Raw genomic sequence first — 10,356 nt, 5'->3', positions numbered from 1 at the left:
AGGAAATTCACATACTCTGTAACTGAGGAACTTGAAGTTTTAGCTCCAAAGGCAATATAATAGCGCCCAAGCCTTTCTCAGTCTACAGTTAATTCCGCCCACATATTCAGATAATAACAAGATGTAAGGAACCCTCATCACGTTACGATATTATTTTTACAAAATACATCACGCTGCATACATTGGTGTTCCACAAAGCTGATAGCACTGGGATTTGTTACAATGGCTACGCACACAAGCAAAATTTTAATTAGGTAAATCTAATGTAGATACATCAGACTAAACCAGCCAAATATGTGTGTGATGATAGCCTTGATTAATTCCGACTGCACACTGATTTAGAAAATCCACTGCTCCAGGAAGTATCTGTAAAATATTGAGGTTTTTCTATTGTACTTTAAAAAGATAAATTAGCACAAAGATTAAGCTATATGTATTAACAACCAGTTAGCTTTTAAGAATATTTTGTTACAGTTAGACAAGACAGTGAAACATTTGTGCATGTGCATTAATCAACTCAATCTGTATCCAGAGTTTTCTAGAAAAATACTGAATATGCAATGACAAACATTCCTAAAGTAAAACCCTCCATTTGTGAAATAGATCTTTAAATGTTTCCAAAATGATCAAGCTTGTGTCATAAAAAATCCAGTGTTTCCACCTGAATATGCAGGATTATTTACCCATAAGAATACATATAGCAGATTGCTGAGAAATCAGAACATAGTTAATCGCATACTTTACTCTTTCTCTATCACCCCTGCCTATTCCTAACTTTACTCTCTGCAGTCCAGTGCTGCTCTTAAAGAAGAACACCACGAAGAAGTCTGCTTTGATCTGCGCTGTTTCTATCGTGAGGTCTTTCCTATCAAAATCTGAAAAGTCATATACCTCTTGATATTGCTTAGCAGATGTTGCATTGCCATTTACATTAAAAATTAGCGCGTTTTATTTTTATTTCATGTATACTTACATCTATTTTGAAGACCTTAGTTTTGGGTAAAATGAAGACACCATGAACATCCAAGAGTATGTGCCTTCACTATAAGTCTTCCTTTCAAGCTGTCTCAGTAACGTGATTGGCAGCTTTTAAAACACATCAAGATTAACATGTCAAAAACTGCCTTAACTAACGCTGACTTTACCTTAAATACAAATTGAACTTATCTTGATTAGCCCTCATCCTGCTTCTAAGCCCTACCCACTCTGACATCACAAGCCCTTCTCCAATACCATCCCCTAACCAGGCTGTAAAAACATAATTACAAGAAGAGCACTACACTGATCTGATAAACCTATTTCACATTTAACCTGCTAAGCTGTTGTTAGCTTTTAAGATGCTTAATGCATTCACTTAAAATCTTCCTGTTCCAACAAGAAATATGAGAGAAGGTTAACAATTGCCTAGCTCTCACGCATTGTGTTACCTATTGATACTGATTTTGAGAAAGGCTGTACTTCTGGCCGTTGGCAAGCAGTTACCCCAGAACCGTGTTACCCCAGAACTGTGTATCCAATTGGATTGGGGGGAACTAGAAGATGGAAATCCTGTTAAGCATATTGTGAGGCTAACACAGGGATCAGATGGTTATACTGCTCAAGCTGGCAATTTACTCTTTAATTCTCACTGTCAGTGAGTTAGCTCTCAGAACGAATGCCTAGTAATTAGCAGATTTTAAAATGTCAGGGAGTGGTTAGTTTCTTCTAATATCCATGTCAGCTGATGGGACGTCAGAGTTGATGTTTGTTAATCCCTTATTCACCTGCCTAAAGTTCATCAAGTGCTTGCTGCAACAACAAAAAATTGTCCCTCGTCCTCTCTCAAATGCTAACACAATGCCTAAAGCTGGAAAAAATGGACTCATTCCTATTCAAAAATCACCCTCAGGGACGTGTTATCATTAGCAAAGGGATGTAATTCTGCTATAGTTCAGCATGTCCTTACAGAAAACAAACTATTTTTTTTATAATGTAACACAAAATACATATGTCGTAGCTAATGTGGGATTATTTTTAAATTTTTTTTAAAGTGACTGTGACTTTCTAAATATTTTTGTTGTAAATGCTATCATGGCTATTTTGTTGCTGTCTGGACCTTCTTTATAAAGAAGAAAATCACACCCAGAATCATTGTTTAAAAAAAATTCCAATACTAGGTTTTAAAAATAATTTTAGGACTTCCTTTAAAAAAAAAAAAAATTAGAGACCAGCTAAAATAACCCAAGAATAACTTTCCTGGGGTTGTCCAAATCTTTGCATGTACAGGCAGACAAGGAATCAAAGGAGCAGTCTAGGATTAAAGATAATTTTCAGCTTGTGTTCAGTCCACTCAGTCTGTAATTGCCTACAGAAGCCTGTGACTTGAAATGCAATGAGTAGATACAGTCTTGAAAAAAGTTCCTCTGCTGGGATTTTTCAAGATTGTCTAGGTGAGGCTGAAGCAAATGCTTTGTAAGATATGGGGTTGCTCGAATAAATTAAAAGCAAAGTCTTGCATCAGCATCCATTTTTCATCAGATGTTTTAGTCCATGAGAATCACATTTCAGGAAAACCACAAAAAGTTTAATACCAGGAAAAATTACTTCCTGAGGTAGAAACAAAACCAGCAATATAATAAGGATTTTTTTTTTCCTGTTTTACCTAATGAGGGAAGTTTGGAGAGAGAGCATACTACTTCACAAGACCCCTGGCATCTAGCCTTTGGTTTCTGGCACAGGAGCAGGATTGCTGTGTGCTGTAGTGAAGTGTGACAACCACAATTCATGAAGATGCTTTAATGGTCCCTCTCCAGAGAAGACCTAGTTGTTCTCGACTGGATTTCACAGGCATCAGGCAGGGGTGTATTTCTGCAGTGGTCTGCGTGTCTCTCAGCAGTCCTGTTTCTGCTGGTCATCTTTACCAATAAGAAAAATGGCAAAGCAGCAAAAGAGAGAGGGACATAGGAGATGAGTTATACTCTATGTTACTTTGTTCTATTCATATCAAATTGATCTGAGCCTTGGTCTGTCAATTAGTATTACTGTTAGCTAAGGTGGTTTAGGACAGTGTAGTGCCACATTATCCCCTTTGCACAGAGGGATCTGAGAGTGGGGAAACACCGACACTCAGATTCCTCTGTGCAAAGGGGATAACGGTAGCCTGATAGCTCCCACCCGATATCTGGTGTTTGTAGCCTGAGCTACTGACACCAGATATAACTAATGTGAAAGATGGAGCTGGAGACACACCACCTTCTGTACACTCTTAACCAGACTTACTTGCCTGGGGTTACCTCTATAGCAAGCAGTGCAGAAATCTCAAAACTGGAATTTACCCATCCGGTATAGGATGCCCCAAAAGAGTATCACTTCATCATAGACCACAAGGAGTTGGAAGAACGCTACCAAAAAACCAACAGTCTTTGGCAGTTTACGTACTATTCTAAAGCTGAACGAGGAGGCTCTCTTTCTCCATTTCAAAAGAAATGGACACTACTGTCACATCTTTCACAATTCCTGAAGTGTCAGAAAGGGTTAGCAGTGTGGAATCGGCTCCAGATCTAGTCTTACTGTTGTCACCAGACATTTTGTCACCACTGATTCGGGTCAGAACTTTCTTTGTTCCCTTTTGACAAAATCAATGACAGACATGGCTCAGCTGATGGGATTTGTGGTCTTCAAAAACAGAAGGCAAAAAATTGTATTAGACAATTTTATTACAGTTCAAGAATTATGTTGTTTACCAAAATGCAATGCTGGAATGGATTTGTATAAGTAGAGAACCTGCTAAACTAGAGTCTAAGCAGGTTTTAATCCACTGTTTCTAAACAGTCTGTCATAAGTGAGGAATCTATGAAAGAGTTATAATCCTTATTTCTTCTCCTTATGAAGTTCACTGAAGCAAGATGCACTTCAATGGAGACTTATTTCTGTGTAATGAAATGAGCTGGACTGATACAGAACTTGGCAGATGGCTTCTTTATCACAGATCACCCTATCTTTTTCCAAAATGAAATCTGTGTTCAGACATATCAAATTCTTTAGCTAAATCTCACTTCCTTCCATGTTTCCCCCAAAACGTTTAAAGTAGAAGAGTAGTGTGCCCACAACTGGCAGCATAGGTAAGGAACAGGGTGGTCTGATGGATGGGTTGGGAAGTCCGGGACCCGTAGGCTGCGAATCCCAAGAATGAGCTTGAACAAGAAGTGGTGTCCTAGAATCCTGGGGCTAGAAGCAATAACCAGGTGCTGCGGTTGCACAGCTGGCTTAGAAACACACAGGACCTTGCCTTTGGGTCCACTCACAAGAAACTGAAAAATAACTAGAGAAGGGAATGGGCAAAGCTGTGTGTCAGTGTCACTGTAATCATCTGACGTCTGGGTATGTAGAATGTCCTTTAAGCTGTAGCAATCCTTGGGAGTTAAATTTTTTTTCCAATCCTCAGCCCTTTGCCTGGTTGCAGGGTAGATGGTCTAGTTCCTTCCTCAGTTGCAGGACACTCTGAAGAGGGAAGTGCCCAACTTTGGTGCTCACCTGTACTAAATACACACTGACAAGATAAGCAAACACTCACTGGAAAGGTAACAGGTTGTAGCACAATTGGCTGTTCAATGGAAAAACATTACATTTACCACAGCTCTGGAAAGAAGTTTGGAGAGACTAGGTGGATTACACAGCTGTCTCATTCCCAGTGGAAATCTGGGAATTAGTCAAAGGGAACTGGACCCAAAAAGGGAACAAAACTGAAGCTACTGAATTTTACTTAGCGTGGCTCATCTCAATTCCAAAATCCAATGAGTGAATCTAAATGATGAAATATGGCTAACCATTAAGTTCCTTTGAAAATTAAATTGACCAAACATTGTATGTTGAAAGAAGACTGGATTTTATGTGTCCCTGAATCAAAATGTTTGTAAAGGTCTGGATTTAAAACCATACAAGTGGAGTTTTCAAAGACCTGATTTTTTATTTGGCTAACAGGACTGAAATGTTTTGGTCAAAATTTTCAAACTGGCCGTGTGCTGAAAGAGCAAATCAGTTGGTAAAATGGTATTACCATTTCCATGCATGCGCACCAGACTTAATGGAAGCTGCACTCTACCATGTTTGTGTTATTTATGGAATTTCAGTCTTTTCACTCTGGACGTGCCTTTTTACATTGGACTAATAATTAACAAAGCAAATGACCACACACACTTCTTATCTTTAATTAAACCATTTTATGGCATTTGTTCATATTTGCTTGTTTGGGGATTTTTTTCATTAGCCTGTGTATGGATTTAGGGTATTTTTGGATGTGGAAAGGCAAATTATGACTGCATTGGTATCGCATTCAAAAAGAAAACTGTTGAGTAAATACTCTTATTTGAACTAACAACTAGAAATACAGGGACTCAGATGCTGTCATTTAGGATGACCCTAAAAATGCTTTACAACCAGCTCATATATGAGCATAAACTTGCTCTCTCTGGCAACACATATTGAGGCTGAAGTTTCACAGAATGCAATGGGGAGTTTTGCTGAACTATCCAGACCCATTGTACCAGATGGTACCGTATGGAAGTAACACTGATCCTTTGACTCTGATGATTTCTAATTAGGTTTCTAGTAATTAATATAGTTTGCAGGCCTTGCATGAACTCTGAAGATTACCCATTCATGTAAATGCTTAACTGAAAGGGGATTAATCCTGGCATAAGTTCAACCAAAAAGAATTTTCCAGCCTGAAAATCTTCTCCATCAGACTAATATATTGTAATAAAGAATGAAACATTAAGTTTGTATTTGCGTAGTTCCATTTAAAAAAAGAGTGACTCAATATCAGAGTGTTAAAAATATCTGCATTGTGTATATAAATATACATTTGCTGTGATAGATCTTTTAGTCATGCTTTTTATGGAAATCAAAATGCATATTCAAAATGAGATAGTAGTTGGGAAAATTTAGTTATCATTGCTATTATTTTATAGTAGGTAAGGTAAATTCTGGCTTTGAAAAAAGGAATATGTTTTAGAATTCTACAGTTCATATTTAGCAGCTCGTGCTGGTATATGCAAGGTTGAAATTCTTATAACTATAATAAATCGGTGGCAGCAGGGGCCGGCACACACCTCTGCTCACAACCAGTTCATCCAGCACATGCACTTGCAAGATTGTCCAGCCAAGTGTGCAGCCCCTTCGGGTCAGGCAGAGCACCAGAGTTTCATAACTTTACTTTTTGTTAAGTTTTTAAGCGTAAAAGTCCAGTGAAATGTCAAAATCTTCCTCAGCCTTTCCACCCATGGAAAGTCCCACTGAGTTTAGAGGACTGTTTAAGGTTACTCAGAGGTGTATGCATTTCTGAACCCAAGGTTTTAGCTGGTTTTGTATGTTCTCAGTGTCTCTTCAAACCCCTCCCATGATCAGTCTATGGTTGTACATAAATACGGAATGAGGGGGTTGGATTTAGTTTTCATAACCCAGTGAAATGTATTTTAAACAGCTGCCTCAGGAACTGCTGTAGGCTGATGGGATATTAAAATCAGAAGGTTGAATATTTTGTGGGAAATGATGAGGATACTCGGATACTTTGGACCCAGTTGAATCCTCAGGCATGCAATGGATGTTTTTGCTCTGGGGAAGCATCAGTGTTGCACAATATTTCTGAGGGTATAAGAATATATGGAAGAAGTGTTTATCCAGATGGCAGCACACTGCTGAGCTCTACCTGGAAGCCCAAGCTACGTTTCCTAACCTAGGTTCTGCAGAGCACTTCCTGCTAGTGAGTGCAGCTGCATCTATTAATTCATCCTTGGAGAATGGTCCTTCCAGCCCATCGTGAGTGCAGTCTCTTCTGAAGGTTTTTGTCTGGCCCTAAAGTCGATCCCTGCTGTTCTGTGAATTGCCTGGGTGTAAAAAGAGTCAACATCAAATTAACGGATGACACAGATACTGTGGCGCTAGCAATGTACCATCAGTGCCAGCTGAAGGTTTCTCAGCTATGTAGGCAAGACTGAATTTTGCTGCCTCAGTTATAAGGGGTCAGAACTGGGTCAAAGTTTGAGGATGAAAGGAAGGGACAGAGCAGGAGAGAGAGGATGGTGAGAGCTGTGGAGGGCATGGTTTGATGTACGTGGCTGAGAAAGATGAGGGCAGTGAACCTGGTACTGGAGCAGGCCACTCTTCCCCTACCCTCATTTGACAGCAGCTCCTGGCACATGTATTCTGAGTCAGCACAGCCCAAGAGCAAGTCACCTGGCACTGGCAAAGTCAGCAATGGGGCAATAAGCATTTTTCCACCCCCAGCAATTTCTTGGCCTATGCAACTGCCCACTTCACCTAGGCAGCCTGCAACAAGTCGAGCCAAGCAAGAGAAGCCCACGGAGGCTGCTGCGGGCAGTGAGTCATGCAGAAAGGGGAGACAGAGCGGCAGAGATGTGTGCTAAGGAAAGGGAGAAAGAGTAACATGGCAGTGATTCAGTCTCCTTCTCCCACAGAGAGGAGAACAGTGGCTTCACTGGGTGTAAGCGAAGCTGGGGAAGGGAACTGCCTTAGAAGCAAACAAGGGTCACTGTGTTACTGCATGCTACAGGACTCAGAATATTAAAAATCCCTAGCAGATAAATATCCAAAATCATTAAATTCTATATAAATATTGGGCCAAGCGCCTCCCTGGTATAACTGCAACAATTGTACGACAGCAAGGATGGGTTTAGTCCATTGTGTTTAGATTCCATATTATTTAACCTGGTACTTGGGGTTTTGTTTTCCTTTAATGGATAATAAGGGCCATCCAAAACAGAGTTGCTACTTTGCTTGGATTTCATTGGAAGAGACACTACTAAAGGGAGAGGAAATCCCCAAAATGATACTCAGTGATTAAGTACATAGAATATAGGATTTCAGTGTTTGTAAATCCTTTTTTTCAAATGAACTTGTGGCACTAATCCTCTAATGGCATTATTTCTTTGGAATATATGCCGGATTAAGGAGTCACAATGAAGCAAAGTACAAAAATCCACACTAATCTCTCACCAGTGGATGCTGTGTGGGATGCAACTTTAACTATTGTGTTCCAAAATTGGTTCTGTTCCTAACCTTGCCCCAGGTCTACACAGAGGGAGGAATGGATATAAACAAGTGTGACACTAAGCACTCGGCAGATGGTCACAAACCATTTAACTGGATAGAAAGGGGAAGGCATTCATTATTTTTAAACTCCAAAAGCTAAGCCTGCCCTGTGCTGTCCATGACGTACTGCAAGAAGCAGACGCACAGGTCCGCGAGGCAGGAGCAGGACACATGTTCAGAAGTATGCCATGGAGGAGACAGCAACTGATGCAGCGAGGCCCAGTCTAGCATTTAAGAGGAGCATGGCTGGGCCTGGCCGTCGCGATACATTGCGTGTTCATGGCACAGCCTAGGCTATTGCAAAGTAATGCTCATGTTTTCAGCCCAGTGCAGCTGCCTTACTCTATTTATCCTGTTTTGCTTTGGAATAACCCTGCTGTCCCTGCTTCCTGCATAGCTGCTATAAAGAAAGGTAAAGATTTGCTTTTTAGGAAGAGGAAACTAGGTCACTGGAAAACTACATTTCCTTTCTCACCGGATTACAGGGATGCTGTCATGGTGCCATGAGGTATTTTCACTATCATTCAACAGCCTAAAGTGGGGAAAGAATTTCTGAATGGGCAACATATCACCTAACACACTGATGTCAGAGCATTCAAGTTAGCCTAGCCTTAACCACTGTAATCGGTGCTGAATGTGCTTAAGGGTTTCCCCAGTTCCAGGGAGTGGAGATCATCAGATATTCCCATTCCACATTATCACTGAACTGCAGCAGACATCAAGTGTCTTGGGCCAGCAGAGCCTGGCGCATGTTCACGAACACGGGCTGCCTTGTCTCCGTTTCATCCCTGGCCACTCCATTGTTAAGCACAAGAAGTAAAGTGGAAAAGAGCTGTCAAATTGAATGAGTTCCTTACCGACAGAAATGCTTGGGGTTTTCGACCGTCTGCATAGCTGAGATGCCTGAACACGTGAAGTGAATTAGCATACAAGGAGGAGATCGTTCCCAGCGGATACAGGTCTGTAGTGAGATGCTAGTTTCAGAAATTGGGACAGGACAGCCATGCCAGGTGTCAGAAAACCCTAAAACCAACTTGGAGATCCTTTCTGTTTGGGAATAGAAATGCGCCCTCCATTCCTGCCGGGCAGATGGTTCATTGCAGTGTTTTTGTGCATTTTTTCCTACTGTAAATGTTTCCCAGCGTGGGACTTCTCATGGGCAGGAGGATCTTCCTGATGTTCACTTTAATTTTTTCTCCTCTTAATCTTATCCTGTTGGCTCCTAGCAGCACCCCGTGCCTTATTCCACCCTGTCTGAATCATCTGTACATTGACACACTGAGTCAAGCCTGTCCTCACGGCTGGTGTCTGCTCAACTGCTTTCAAAGGAGTTGTTAGTTTTGTTGACCAGCTTTATCATTCCCCACCGAAAGCACTCCAGTTTGCATATGTCTTTAGTGTATACATATCGGTGGATGGTCCCTTGTATTTAAGGAAGTATAAATTATATGGCAACAGGTGCAGACAAAGGTGAGCAGGAAATGATAAGGGAAATGGAGAGTTTCCCACATGAGGGGAGACGAGAAGAGTTTGGTTGGTTTGGCCTACAAAAGTGAAGACCTCATAGATTAAAAAGAATCATCAAAGCTAAAGAGATTCAGGATAAATGGCCATGAGTATGTTTAAGCTAGAAATTGTAACGTTCACCGTCGTGGAAATCAGATTCTAGGACAGACAGACAAACAAAAAAAGGTATAGTGAAGTTTGAGATATGTATACGATGTATGACACGATTGCATCATAATGTTGTATCATGCTGTTGCCTACAAGTAGATTGTACTGATGATGCAGTAGGACCGCTCCTCTCGTATCTCCCACGGCCCTGAAACCAATGTATTCCTTTTTCTTACTGAACTATGCAACATCTTGCTGACAGCACGGCTTTGCTCAGCCTCCAGCAGTATTTCTGGCCAGTATGGACAAAAGAGGTGGGAAAACAAAGAGCTTTTCTTCAGGTAACCTGATCTGTGAGGTGACTCAGCCCCTTCTGACAACAGCTGCTTCGGGGACATGCAGTGGTTAGCCTGCTGGATCGAAGTCTGCGCGGCCACTTCCTGATTTCTGCCTGGGGAGTGATCTAAGCTGGGACATGATCAGAGCATTTACATGGACGTCTCACCCCCCCGCCCCCCCGAAAAGAGAGGCCAGGGACAGCAGGCTGACATTAGGAGACAGTGCAGAGGACTAGAGGCGTCAGGAAGAACCCACAAACCACTTGTGCAGAGCTGCTGCTATCAAACTGATGAAGACAGAAACTCTTGAAATACA

This window comes from Pygoscelis adeliae, unplaced genomic scaffold (genome assembly GCF_000699105.1).
Source record: "Pygoscelis adeliae isolate BGI_AS28 unplaced genomic scaffold, ASM69910v1 Scaffold220, whole genome shotgun sequence".
Taxonomy (NCBI): domain Eukaryota; kingdom Metazoa; phylum Chordata; class Aves; order Sphenisciformes; family Spheniscidae; genus Pygoscelis; species Pygoscelis adeliae.
Note: the sequence above shows the minus strand (reverse complement) of the source record.